General features: G+C 41.7%; 1 long non-coding RNA gene across 4 annotated transcripts in view; it reads right to left on the bottom strand.

Moving 5' to 3' along the window:
• LOC135184767 (uncharacterized) overlaps positions 1–14,831 on the bottom strand; it is a 353,179-nt gene that overhangs the window by 40,213 nt on the left and 298,135 nt on the right. For all 4 annotated transcript variants that reach the window (XR_010306160.1, XR_010306157.1, XR_010306158.1 and 1 more), the window contains one exon: positions 6,330–6,449. This is a non-coding gene — a long non-coding RNA (uncharacterized LOC135184767). The remainder of the gene's footprint in view (positions 1–6,329; positions 6,450–14,831) is intronic.

Genomic DNA, 14,831 nt, shown 5'->3' with positions numbered 1-14,831 from the left:
GGGTGTCCTTGCCCATGGTAGGGGGGTTGGAATGAGATGATCCTTGTGGTCCCTTCCAACCCTGACTGATTCTATGATATGCAGAGAGCTGGAAAGACTAATAATATATTGTAAGGTTGCACATGAGGCCTCTGTGGAAAAAAAAGCACAAAAAAAAAGCACTATCTTGAGTTAGAACCAAACAGACACACCCATCTTTCTTGACATCTGTCCCTTCTTAATGTTTTCTTTAAGTTTTAATTAAGCATGCCATTTTATCACGTTTGCACATTTATCACATGCTGCACTTAGAAAGATGATGACATGATTTTCATAAGCACTCCTAAAAGTGGTCAAAGAAATAATGTGTTTGACAAAGATGAAACTCTTATTTTTTATTTGGCTTTTTCTTCACCATTTTTTTCCTGTGAAAACCCAGCCCTATTTGTAGTCCTAGAGTTCTCCTTCCCCAAAAGATACATTTTCTCAAAAAATAACTGCTCTTTGGGCTCAAGTCAAAGGGAGCCCAGTGTTTAGGCATTAAATCAGCACACATCCATAGAACCAGCCATTATGAATATGGCATGAACTACATAGCTCTGTCTCCAAAAAGATTAGCACCTAAGAGTAAAGGTGGTGTAACAGTTGTCACAAATATGCTGTTTCTGCTGACCTGTTTTCAGCTGCTTTGTCTGCTCTTGACAATATAGAATAACACTAAACTTTTGCATACATGACACTACCCAAATATCAACTTTATTGACCAGTGACATCTTGGTACTTCATCTTTAATCACTGCCTTCACAGCTGAGAAGAAAGATGATATAATGAAAAGGAGGCAATGAAATTGAGACCTCTCATCTCAGGTTCATACATCATGCAGGTTGAAATCTAGTATAGAAATGGTGCTTTTTATAGCCTAGTAAGGAAGGTCTGAATAGCTTGTTAGGGTTAGTTAAGGAGTTAGTTGTTAGATCATCATACAATATTGGTCATGAAGCAGACTGCTGTCATGTATCTCATGGACCCCCACAGTATTTTGGTGAAGCAAATGATCTCATTCCTTCTGAGAGGATCCCCAGCATTCTCACGTGGGCACTTGTCAGCTCCAGGTGTCTATCTGGCAGTAGCCACTGGAAAAACTCAATGCTAATCTCACCCACATATGCCTAGCCTAGCACTTACTTGGTACCCTACTTTGGTCATCATGTCCTGAGAATAAAAGAATTCTTTTACTGGCACTTTCAGTAGTTCCGCACATCTATTTCTATTTTGGTACTGCAGTTTTCAGAAGAAAACTACTTCTTTTGCCCCTCTTTTCCTTCTACTGGTGCTTTCTGTCAGAATTTGTAAAAGAGTAGTCTATGGTCTTGGAAAGGAAAACTCTTTCTCTTTGATGAGAAAAAAAAAAGTTTGATTCTATAAAGAAAGTGTTAGGAGGAAATCTGTTAACCAATTGCATTTGTGTGAAGTATGATTAAAGAGCTTTGCCATTCAACACATGATTTGCATGCAGAAAGACAATATTCTGCAGACACTAAGCTGTAAACATCAGATATAAAAAAGTTCACATAGTGTTCTTATGATAACTTTTAAATTTAGATAACCAGATGGACCTGAAAAATCATGAATCTCTCTAGAAGAAAGGAAAAATGGAACAGATATTCTTGAGAAGACCAGCTTTCTTTCATGTAATTAAAGATAAAAAGATAAAATGCACTGCCTCTCCTATTGTAAAAAGTGTCAAGGCTACCTCATATTTGAACAAACACTGAACTAAAGCAATTCTCAAAGTAGTTTTAAGATAAATGAAGATGAACTGAATATTCTTACTTTTACAACTTCATCAATTTTGTTCTTCAACCTTCCTCAAGCAATTGGTCTCCTGACAACTTGCCTACTAAAACTTCCCTTTAAAGTCTTGTAGTTTTCTAAAATATAGACTAAATTATCTGCCAAATGCCATCTAGAAAGTTATATGAGAATATACTATATTAAAGCATTTCCAGGAGAATGCAGTTCACTGGATTATGATTAGACTGACGTAAGGTCTAATCTGAATTACTTCTGCAAGGTGGCCTGGCTAGATCATTCCTTAACTACACTTTCATCCATAAACTGGGCTTTGGTGCTTTCTAATGGATAGGCCTACATGAAATTTCTTGAGAATCACAGAATGCTAGGGATTGGAAGGGACCTCCAAAGACCATCAAGTCCAGCCCCTCCCTGCCAAACCAGGATCACCGAGAATAAGCCACACAGGAATGTGTCCAGGAGCCTCCACAAGCTCTTTGGGCAGCCTGTTCCAGTGCTCTGTCAATCTCACCATAAAGAAGTTTCAGTTTCTCCCTATGTTGAGGTGGAACCTCCTGTGTTCTAGCTTGTACCCATTGCTCTTTGTCCTATAGCTAGGCACCACTGAAAAGAGACTGGCACCTTCATCTTGACACCCACCTCTTTGTCCCTTCCAACCCTTAACTTTCTGGGATTTACATGATATTTACTAATCTTTTTTTTCCAGATTATGTGCTTAAATTAAATGTTGATATTGCCTCTCTTATTCTGAAGCCCAAATAACTAAAAAGAGAGCACACAGCATTTCACTTCCTATTTATATAGTCCATAGACAGCCATGAGGTTCTTACAGTATATACCTTTGGCTCGACAGTAACTATTTCATGAAGATGACATGACTTTGCAATCTTTCATACTGCACTTAACACTTAAGCTCTGATCTGGACATACCTACTGTGTTTCCTTTGTGCATCACGGTTACATACAAAGCTAAATGAAAATTTATTCACTTGAAGGTGAAAGCATGCTCAATTACCCCTAATCAGTTTGTCATCTTTCAGTGACCTTCAATAGGCAGACATTCCTAGTAAGTTCAGTGTGGCACTAGGCTTCCTACAGGCAAAGATGGAAGAAAAAAGGAAATATAGCTCTGGCTCACCAGCTGCTTTCTGTCAACTGAGCTAGCTAAGATACATTTTAAGTTTTACCTTCTAACCTCTAACATTCTGTGATTCTGTAATAGTTTTCTGTTTACTTAACGTTTTCAGCACCTGTCCAACATATCCAGATTTCTTTGGAATCCAGGAGACTGAGAAGGCAAATAACAGCAATAAAATTCATGCTAGGCTTTTCTTGTGGCAGTCCTGCAGCTCAATACGCATTCTGGTGTATTCTGCTCGAAGGCTGGTGATTACATGTCCAAGATGAAAAGTTCCTCTGCATTACGAACCTTTTAGTTACAAATAAGTGTTTCTTGATGCACATTGAACTTGACACGTTAACTCCCGGATGAATTGCTTATCAAAGGAGCTGCTTAAGATTATTAAGATATACACAGTGAAATCCTAGGTGCTAAGTAGAATTAACATTATTGCAAAGTGTATTTGTTTTTTTAAGTGTCTGGTTTAGCTTAGGTTTCTCTCTTTGTCATGCCAACTGCCCCAGGCTGCCAAAAAGGCATCCATCAGCATTGCTTAGGGAAGGCAGCTTAGTGCTGTCAGCCATCTTATCTCCCCTGCTGCATGGGCGATGCCTTTTATCTGTGAGTATAAACATTAAAATGGAACTCTAATCCTACCTCAGTCCTAGAGAAGATTTCCAGCTGTTTGTCAGATATGCAGGAACTCCTCCCATTACAGAAAATTCTAAGTGTCTGTGGGCTCATTTCAGCTGTACATGTGTTTGGACAATAAAAATTACAATGAAGAAGAATTTATCTGGAAAAAGAAATCCTACCTTTGGAAATTTTGTTTGAAAACAGCTAGCTAAGCCAGGATGCCAGTTTTAAACAAAAATCCCAGTCTAACATATAGAATTCAATTAAAAACATCTAAGCATATTAGTAATGTGGCATCACAGTATAATGTGCTTGAAAAAAATTCTCTTTAATGCACCATTCAAAGTTTTATTTCAGGGCTTCTTATGCACTTCAGAGCATTAGTTAAAATCAGGAAATAAAAGAGTGTAAAGGCACTAGCATAAGAAATGCTAAAAGTAGATTTGTTTCAGCATTATTTATGAAACAGAAAGAAACTATTTTTAATAAATTGGGATAATATAATTTCACTGTTTCTGCATGAGAATGGAAAGTTCTTTCCTTCTAGATCATCACTTGGATATAATAGCTTGTTCCAAAGCATGTTAAAATTGTAATGCAAATCTAGGAAATATTCTTTCTTTCCCCCAAAAAAATAAGAAAGACATGCAAGACAGTTTAGAGAGAGTTGCTGCTTTTATCAGGTCCCCCTGTTCTCTTATCACTGGCCCTACCTGCAGCTATGTCATTATTAGATCCTTTGTGCTATGGAGCCATAATTTGGAACAATCTCTGTACATCATTTTACTGTACCAATACTTATTTTCATTCCATTTATTTATTTAGTTATTAAATTAAAAGTTTTCTACTATTAGTTGCTTTCCTATCCTGTTAATGTTGTTTGCAACTTAACTTTGGGAATACAGGGAACGCTGCCTGCTGAGCTAGAGTTGGCAGTAAAGAAGGCTAGAATTGGAATGTGTGTTTCCTCAAAATGGAGTGCTGATTAAGTCAGGGAATAGAAAGTGTGAAGATCTCATCTATCAAGACAGAATTATCATTTTCCCAGTTGATCCCTGACTTCCATTGAGGTTTTTGAAAGATTCCTGCTTCATACTGAGAGGATTCTGAATTACACCCCAAGTTGGATGCAAATGATGAAAAAGGTGGTTTGACTGAGAAAGCATAAGTAGTTGTCTTAATTTCCACACAAGCACTGGGAAGTCCTCCCTACACATCTATAGGTCTCCTTAAAATATTTCTATTGGGTTATCAAAGCTATGCAAAGAGTTTTGATTCCCAATTATCACTACAATTTAATTGAAACAGGGTATTGAAATCCCTTATGTACAGTCCTGTATATTCAATTCACATACTGTGGATAAGCAGAAATTAATAGGAAATTGGTGTCCTCAACATATTGGCCTTCAGTTACACTGAAAATAAAGTTATTATGTTTTTTGAGATTCCAACTGTTTTAAGTTCATAGGTTTAAAAGTACAATAAAAGCTCAACAGCAAATAGAAAAACTCTTTCATTTTTAAGTCTCAAACATACATAACAGAGATGGTGTTTTGCTACCAAAAAATCCCAAGCAGGTTCCCCATCCCACTGAAGAACGATTCCACTTTTTTCTTAGACTTTTTCCTGCCTTTGTGTTTATAGAAATAAGCATCCACTATGAAAGTGTTAAGATGAAAGAATTTTTTGGGTATTTTTCTTTCTTCAGAAGTGTGTGTGTGGGGAAGTTGTTTCTGCAAGCTCTGTGTCTGGAATCTAGAAGGGAGAACTAAGCAAAAAATAGTATTTTCCTAGATTGTTCTTATATCATAGGATCATAGGATGTTAGGGGTTGGAAGGGACCTTGGGAGATCGTCAAATCCAACCCCTCTGCCACAGCAGGACAATGCTACATCACAGAGGAACACATCCAGACAGGCCTTGAAAGTCTCCAGAGAAGGAGACTCCACAACCTCTCTGGGGAGCCTATTCCAGTGCTCTGTGACCCTTACAGGAAAGAAGTTCCCCCTTGTGTTGAGGCAGAACCTCTTGTGCTGCAATTCACACTCATTGCTCCTTGTCCCATCCCAGGGAGCAAGTGTGCAGAGCCTGTCCCCCCTCTCCTGGCCAGCCTTCAGGTACTTAAAAACGTTTATCAAATCCCCTCTAAGTCTTCTCCAGACTAAAAAGCCCCAGGTCCCTCAGCCTGTAGGAAATAACCAGCTGATTCTTCATTAATCTCAAGCTCACAATTTTGTCCCAGAAAAGTATTACTTATCAAATGTTCATCAAGTAAAAGATTAAAATACAACAGATATGTTAACATAGCTAACATGCATTTTCCATGACGCTTCTTGGTGAATCAGAAATAATTCTAGAACAGCATAAACTGATTTAAACTGGGCTATGACAGTTCCCCACCTCCCTCTCTCTTCCTTTGAGCAGTTCCAGCATTTATTTGGCCTTCCAACGAATTAATTCAACTTACTGAGCTTGCAGGAAACGATTCTATTTCTTTCTTGGGTTAGTTTTCTGCTGACTTTGCAAGTGAACTGACACATCAGAGAGCAAAGATAAGCAAATATGTCAGAGCAAAGGGTGCAGTGACATTTAGGCTTACTTAAAACTCTCACGAAGCTGCATCCTGAATTAGTATCCAAAATATAATGCTAGTTGGGTATTAGAAGTGCCAAGTTTGTATACAGATTTTGGGTATACTTTCTATTTACTACGACAATAGCAGCTAGAAGTCAGAACTGTCTATGAGGTATTGCTCAAATACAGAGTAAGAAAAACTTACCACTCCAAACGGACATGGCAAAGGAGAAACGGAAAACCAAAAGTATAGCACTTTTCTCCGCATGGTTTCAGTATCTGAACCAAAAGTAGAGCTCAGATCCTCTTCATTCAGTTTGTGTGTCTGACAGAGAGAAAACAGGGTTGTAAGTGCACTTTCTGCTCTGAAACAGGTCAGCTCACTGTCTATGAATACTAGGCTTGCTCTTTTCATTTATCTTGTAAATGCTGACAAGGTTTGACAGTGAAATCTTAGTCCTCAACAAAGTCTATGGTCAAACCACTAATTAACTTTCATCTCCAGGTAATCTGAATCAGAGAAGAAATAGAGAAACTTTGAGAGCAAACAGATTGTGAGAGAAGTCTCCCTGTGCATGCCCAGCGGTGCAAAGCACAAGTTAAAAGCTAAGGAGCAGCAAAACCATCTTACGGACGTGATTCAATTGAAAGAGAACTCTGCTGAGTAATGCTTAGCTCATCAGAAACCGTCAATGTGTGTGGGGAGGAGGTGGGTGCTGGGTGTCGTTTTGTTTAAGCCCTTTTGTTTGCTGAGCTCCGGGAGATGGTGTTTGCAGTTTAGAAACGCTGGCTTACCTGTAACGCTCGTACCAGGCGCAAAAAAGGCATCAGCAAAGCTACCTCACTTGCTTTCTGCAAACGCTGGGACAGGCTTTTGCCGTTTCTCCCGAAGAAAAGCTTTGAAACCCACACTAGGCTCTTAACGCGGCAAGGCGCTGGGGCGGCTCCTGTGAGGAGCGGCCAAGGCCCGCTCCGTGCGGGGCGCAGCCGGTTCCAGCCGGCCTCAGCCGCCCCCACCCGCCCCACCGCAGGGCGCTGCTGAGGCCCCCAGCCGCGTGCCGGCTCCTCTGGGGGAAGGCTGAAGGGGCCAGGGCAGAAGGCTGCCCAGCGGCCGCGCCTGAGGGAGGCAAGGCGAGAAACAGCCCTGCCAGCCCCGAGGGTAGAGCAGGAGCAGGGGAACAGGCGATGCAGACACCCCAGCAGAGATGGGCCTGCGGGCCCGCGAACAGACCGTGGTGAGACGGCCCCTAAGGGAAAGCGCAGCCCATGGAAAGCCCACACTGGAGCCGGTTTGCCCTGAGGGGCTGCACCCGCTGACAAAGCCCCACGCTGCGGAAGGGTAAAGGCGTGTGCAGGAAGCAGTTATGGCCTGGCTACAGCCCTGCAATCCCCATCCCCATAAGCTGTCAGAGGAGAGGAAGCAGCCGAGTTCGGAGTGAAGGAGTGAAAAGTTGAGCCTGGGAGAACAGGCAAATAAAGAGAAGACTTCGCAGTTGTTGTCTTTGTTTCTTATTCTCCTACCGTATTTTAATTTGTAATTAATATTCACGCAACCAAATCTGTTTTGCTCATGATTGGCAATTCATAAAGGATCTCCTTTTGTCTGAACCCACAAGGTTTACCATCTTGTTTTCTCCTTCCTTGTTTAGAAGGGAAAGTGAATGGGGATCTGGCAGTCAGCTAAGGTCTCTTCTCTCAGGTGGCCAGTGCCAGAACGAGAGGACACAGCCTCAGGCTACGCCGGGGGAGATTTAGGCTCGAGGTGAGGAGAAAGTTCTTCACTGAGAGAGTCATTGGACACTGGAATGGGCTGCCCGGGGAGGTGGTGGAGTCGCCGTCCCTGGGGCAGTTCAAGGCAAGATTGGACGTGGCACTTGGTGCCATGGTCTGGCCTTGAGCTCTGTGCTAAAGGGTTGGACTTCATCTGTGAAGTCTCTTCCAACCCTGATGATACTGTGATACTGTGTGATAACCATTTAACTCAGTAACATCTAGATCATAGAATGATAGAATCAAGCAGGTTGGAAGAGACCTCCAAGATCATCCAGTCCAACCTATCACCCAAGCGCTGTCCAATCAACTAGACCATGGCACTAAATCCAGTATTTTTTGGACACCTCTAAGGATGGTGACTCCACCACCTCCCTGGGCAGCCCATTCCAATGGCAAATCACTCTCTCTCTGAACTTCCTCCTAACATCCAGCCTGTGATGAGTTTCACACTATAGTGATGAAAGTTTCCCATACGTTGTCCACAGTTTCTCACTACAGTTCAGCTTGACTTAACTAAAAACCAATCATGTAATGAAAAGTCATAGAATTATTCCAGTGCAACAAAGCTAAAATACCAGCATCTCTTTCCCATCTTCCACACACAAAGTAATTTGCACTACCACCAACTCGTATGATTGAATAACCTTCCTTCACCTTAATGATCTGTGTGTTCTCCTGAGTGAAGGTTATGCTCCTGCAGAGCAGAGGGGAGTGAACTTGCTGAGCACCCAGCAAAAGAGCTGTAGGAGGTGAAAAGGGCAGTTTCTGTGGCCATACTGGAAATCTGCACAAACTGTTGATCCCCAAGGAAAAGGAAGAAGGAAGTGATAAGTAACTTCAGAGACTCCCAAGTGCTGGATCAGGCAGTCTGAATCTAAGCAAATCCTGTAGGGATAAGATACCTGGGTGGCAAGTGTGGATGTGAAGTGCTGAAAGAAGCTACAAACAAGCTGTTGAGACAGACACTCCTCTGTGTTCACATTGCTGTTATAGAAAATAAATCTGTTATCATTTGCAAAGTGGTGAAAATTAGGAAATATACAGATACTGTGAAACAATGAGGTACTTCCACAGGAGCTGTAACCTATAGTTCCTGATGACTCTTTGTAAGCTTGAAGATGGCCTGAGCAGCAGAAATTAGAAATTACATTAGAAATTTAGAGTTCCCAAAAGTAATTTCTATTTTATATTTATTTTGCCATTAAAATCTGAATGATACAGGCTACAAAGCCAATAGGACATAAACCCACTCTTAATTCTTTGATTGACAGGATTGTGTTTAAGCATATACTTATGAGATTAAGCCTATATTTAAGAGATTAAGCCTTTGCTGCTGATTTGCAGCCCTGTTGGGACTTTATGGCAATAGTAGCGTCATAGATCTTTGACAGTGATATACATAGTTAATTAATGCCTCAGTGGAGCAGATAAGACTTTCAAGTGTATCATAATAGAGCACTTCCCTTAATTATTTATATCCAAAATGAAAATGCACTTGAAATTATGAAAATGCAATGAAAATGTGAGTTCTCTGAAGTGTACATCTGTAAAGAGGATAGGCCAATATTGCCAGGTGAGGATTAGGACTTGTTCTCCTTAGCAATGTCTCTCAGCTTTTCCAAATCACAGTCCACTAATCGCCTTAAAGGAAGGCAAACTACACCAGGTACACAAGATAAAGACCATGTCATAGAATCTCCCAGGTTGGAAGAGACGTCCAAGATCATCCAGTCCAACCTAGCACCCAAGCCCTATCCAGTCACATAGACCATGGCACTAAGTGCCCCATCCAGTCTTTTCTTGAACACCTCCAGGGACAGTGACTCCACCACCTCCCTGGGCAGCCCATTCCAATGCCAATCACTCTCTCTGGCAAGAACTTCCTCCTAACATCCAGCCTATACCTCCCCCAGCACAACTTGAGACTGTGTCCCCTTCTGTTGCTGGTTGCCTGGGAGAAGAGACTGACCCTCACCTGGCTACAGCCTCCCTTCATGTAGTTGTGGACAGCAGTGAAGTCACCTCAGAGCTTCCTCTTCTCCAGGCTGCACACCCCCAGCTCCCTCAGCCTCTCCTCACAGGGCTGTGCTCCAGGCCCCTCACCAGCTTCATCACCCTTCTCCAGACATGCTCCAGTATCTCAACATCTCTCTTGAATTGAAGAGCCCAGAACGGGACACAGGACTCAAGGTGTGGCCTGACCAGTGCTGAGTACAGGGGAAGAATAACCTCCCTTATCCTATTTGCCACACTGTTCCTGATCCAGGCCAGGATGCCATTGCCTCTCCTGGCCACCTGGGCACACTTCTGGCTCATGTTCAGCCTACCAGTACCCCCAAGGCTCTTTCTACCTGGCTGCTCTCCAGCCACTCTGTTCCCAGCCTGGAGTACAGTCCTGGGCTATCAAGCCAACGGCAGCATGTACACTAGTTTCAAAGGGGCTTAAATTTCACACTGTGCACCTAGAAATCCTTGCCATATACAGAGATGTTCATTATGAAAGGTGAAGATTTTGCTTTTGAAGATTGTCATCTTCTTAGGAAGAACAACTGGCCTGGATGGCTTTTCAGGGGGATATAAATGTAGGGACAAGTGCTGGAGAGTCCAGGATTGTAGTTGTTGACTGAAGCTTGAGTGCTACATAAATACAGTGATAAACAACAATTAATAAAATGCAAATGCAGCCTGAATTTTAAAACTGAGGCTGAATCTCTTAAGACACTAGAATCATAGAATTGTCAGGGTTATAAGGGACCTCAAGGATCATCTAGTTCCAATCCTCCTGGCATGGGCAGGGACACCACACACTAGATCATATTGCTCAGAGACACATCCACCCTAGTCTTAAAAACACCTAGGAATGAGGCTTCCACCACCTCCTTAGGCAACCTATTCCAGTGTCTCACCACCCTCCTGGTGAAGAGCTTCTTCCAAACATCCAGTCTGAATCTCCCCACTTCTAGATTTGCTCCATTCTCCCTGGTCCTATCACTACCTGACATCCTAAAAAGTCCCTTGAGAGCTTTCCTGAAGGCCCTCTTCAGATACTGGAAGGCCACAATAAGGTCTCCTTGCAGCTTTCTCTTCTCCAGACTGAACAGTCCCAACTCTCTCAGTCTGTTTCCATAGGAGAGGAGCTCCAGCCCTCTGATCATCCTTGTGGCTCTTCTTGGACATGTTCCAGCCTGCTCATATCTTTCATGTAACAGGGACTCCAAAACTGGATGCAGTACTCAAGGTGGGGTCTCACCCGAGTGGAGTAGAGGTGGAGAATCATCTCCCTTGCCATGCTAGCTGCACTTCTCTTGATGCAGCTCAGGATACAATTACTTGTTTTGGCAGAAGAGTTAGGAGCCATGGCTCTTGAGGCTGAACAATGTCAGAAGGTCAGGCTAGTGCACTGCATTGTGCTTACAGCACATAGAGTATGAGCTTTGGAGTGGAAATTGCTTACTTGTGTATTCGGATTATTTTGCATAATTGCATATTTGTTCTCCTACATATGTAAAAAAGCTCCTTCATGTAAGAGTGTTGTGGAGGCAGGGAATTAATGTGGCTGAGTCAGGAATTCTAAAAATAGAATTATGTTATTTTCCTGGAACCCTGCCCCAAACTATATACAAAACTATTTGAAGTTTATTTACAGATTCACTTTGATTGGGAACTTCTTCTAAAGTAATATTATAGATAATATTTAGAGATTTAGGAAGTCAGGAAATGGAAGAGGCTAAGCTGCAAACACAGCTTTACCCCACTATCAATCAGGCTGAGCAGAAGATTAAGGCAACAGCCAGTCTTACTCATGGAGGGGAGATAGGTATTTGACAGTGGTCCCTTGCTGGATTTCTCTGCAGGAGCAGCCTTCTGATGCTGCAGGCAATATTTAATAGTGTATGTCCATGCAGCAGAATTCCAAGGCAAATGAAAAAGCTGTCAAACTCAGAAATGTCTCAAGCACTTCTTCCACGAGTGGGATGATCATGGAACAGTGGTGCCTCAACAGTGACAGGGGAGAGCCAAACTGCACAGTCAGGAAGTTGGTTGCTGATATGATCTGAGAGTAGCCAGCCAGAGTGCTGCTGGCAGCTTTCTCTCACAGGACCACATGGCTTGCCAAGCCTGCAAGCTTGCACAGAAGGGTGCAAAAGTGGGGAGAACCATTCAAGTGGAGGGATAGTGCAAAACTGAGAGCTGTGCAAAAAGGTAGAAGCATCCAAAAGCACCCATAGCACGGGGGGGGGGGAAGCTGTTTTTGCACCTTCTCGCATTCAAATCTGTGGGAGAGGGAGGGGATGGGGAGAAGGAATTTGGAGTACCCTGGGACAAAGAGACTTGACATACCAGAATAAAGTGCATCAGTCTGCTCTCTGTAATATTAGCTATCAGACCCATTGTGAGAAAAATTAACCTTTACATATCTGGCTGCAGACACATTGCAGAAACTGCCACATTTTGCAGAACTTCCCTACTGTTCTTTACTCTTCTGTAGGCTGCTGTTTTAAAAGCTACTGAGCTGTCACATCTGTTAAGCTCCGAGTTTTAATGTGTATTTCATAAGATTTGGGCTGAAAGAACATTTAAGGCTTTTGTATTTTACAGTTATTATTCCTGAGCTTATACCTGCATATTTTGTTAGGTATTGGTTGTGTTGTTTGGTACTTGCGATCTGCTAGCAAGAGATGGTTTATGCTGTATTTGATTACAGAGCTAGAGAAAACAGTTTAGCACAATGTAGTGTAATCAGAACTACTCAAAAAATCAACTTAGCCTTGATCTTGTAAAATTACGAGTGGTTTATATATACAACTTGCCCTTTTCAAGATGTTCTGTAGCAGGAATGTGCATGGAGAGAGCTTTCATTTTACTCTTTCCGTATCTCTCACTTTCTGTGAGTAAACTGAAATTACAAGGTCAATCTTGTACGAGTATTTTTTCTGAGAAAAGTAAAGGAAAACCTGATTCATTTCTGGTCCAGAGCATAAAACGCGGTAACACGTTTCAGTGCAAAGTTAGAGATCAGTAGAACTGAAAAGGTTCAAGTAGAGCATTCTGTAATTTTTATTTATTTATTTTTTCCCCTGATCAGAAGACACCGATGCCTAAACAGCCAAAACTCTCCTCGAAGATACTTCAGGGACATAAATTGAAATCATCTAGCTTCTTTGAAGTAGGCTAGAGCAACTGGCTTTGGAATCTGTTTCTTTCTTAGTCCTGATGTAGCTAAAGAGTCAGAGCATCTAACTGTATTTCAGCAACTGCACCTAAGGTTGGGGGGAAATAAACCCCACAAAAACAATGGTGAATGCTTCATTATTTGCAAGAGGTAGCAAAAGGGCAGAATGAGCCTGGCTCATAACAGTAACTCACCAGGTGGCTACCATACTTATGGGGAAATGACCAAGTCTGAGTCTCCCACTTCCTAAATCAAGACCCTCCTTACGACAGTAAATCTCTACTCTTTGCCAAATGGGTCACTCTCCTGAAGAACTGGAAAAGCTTTCTAGGTTTTAAAATGTACACAGCAAGAGGAAATGTTTCCAACACAGCTTGAAGGTCCTGAGTAATAGGGAAAAAAAAGCCATGCAGTGCTGGGCTTGAATCCCTGAAGCTACCACCACATAAATCCTGGCAAAATTTGAAGTCACATTGCTTTTTGTTATCACTAATTTTCGCTCTGTTAGTCTGAAGCAGCAGCTAAAAGCTTTGCTTCCTTTTTCAAAAGTTTATCTGAGCTTCTTCAATCTGCCTATGCATTTTTCAAAACAGATTTTTAAATGTTACTGTAATTTCAATATTTCCTGATTTAGAACGCATCAACTCTGTATTTTAAGAGTTTTCACTTTTGATCTCAGGAAATAAAGAAGACTAAATATAACACGGTTGTCTCAGTCTCTCCAAAAACTTCAGCTTCACTTTGAATTTCCAACACAGTTTCAACCTTACAATATTGGTTCGCTTCTTGCTCAAATTCTTCAACACATGTTTTCACAGCTTGCAGGCTATTATCAGGGCTACCTACCTACTAAGTCTGTTACTAACACCAAGTAAAACCCTGTTACATTAAAACCCTTTTACTTCTGCCTTCACGAGGAAGATCACAGCATGGAAGAAGAAGCTGGCTCTTTTGATAGATACAGCTTAAAGCAGTTATTTCCATCTGATGGACGCTAATAGCAATTTGTGTTTCTGTTACTCAAGGTCAGAAAATCGCTAAAGTGAGTAGGTAATAATCCTTAACCTTTTCCCAAACACAAATGTTATGTAAAATACATACTGTTTGAATTTTAACTGGTCTGTGTTTTACTAACCAGAAATAGGAAATCAAGAGAGTGGCAAGTCTTACATGAAGTTGCATTCATGAGCTCACCAGTCTGAGTCCTCGCAGTATTTTTCATCATTTTAGAAGCAGAAATTACACAGAACAGTGCATTTTACATACAAGTGTTAATGGCCTTTTCAATCTTTCTCTAACCTAGAGCTATAAATACAAATTAATGTGAGGAGCTGCTACCTTTTTCTTTACTTACATTGGCATAACTATGCCTGCAGTGCCTCAGAGCACAGACAGTGTACACACTAGCAGAAGGAATTTCTCCCTCAGTAGCTTTGCTACCTCCCTGCAAAATATGCTAACATTTGGTGAACCCTCTTCTGCTAGGAAAGCTGCATTCCTGTAAGGTTTTCACCACTGCAGTATGATTTCAGCTGGTGTGTGGCTTTCTCACTTTCTATGTAGATAAAACTGGGTGTAAAACTTGTGCACCAAGCTTAGGTATTTGCCCTTGCTCTCTTGGGTCATTTGCATCTATCTTCCATCTTCCTGACAGCCAAGTCTGTCTAGCAAATCTCAGTACAAGGAGCCTGATTTCAAGTCAAGTGAGAAGAACAGAGGAGGAGCTATCCATAGGCATGGTTAGGCTGCAAGACACCGGAA

This window comes from Pogoniulus pusillus, chromosome 21 (assembly GCF_015220805.1).
Source record: "Pogoniulus pusillus isolate bPogPus1 chromosome 21, bPogPus1.pri, whole genome shotgun sequence".
NCBI lineage: Eukaryota > Metazoa > Chordata > Aves > Piciformes > Lybiidae > Pogoniulus > Pogoniulus pusillus.
This window is presented reverse-complemented; position numbering and strand designations above follow the sequence as displayed.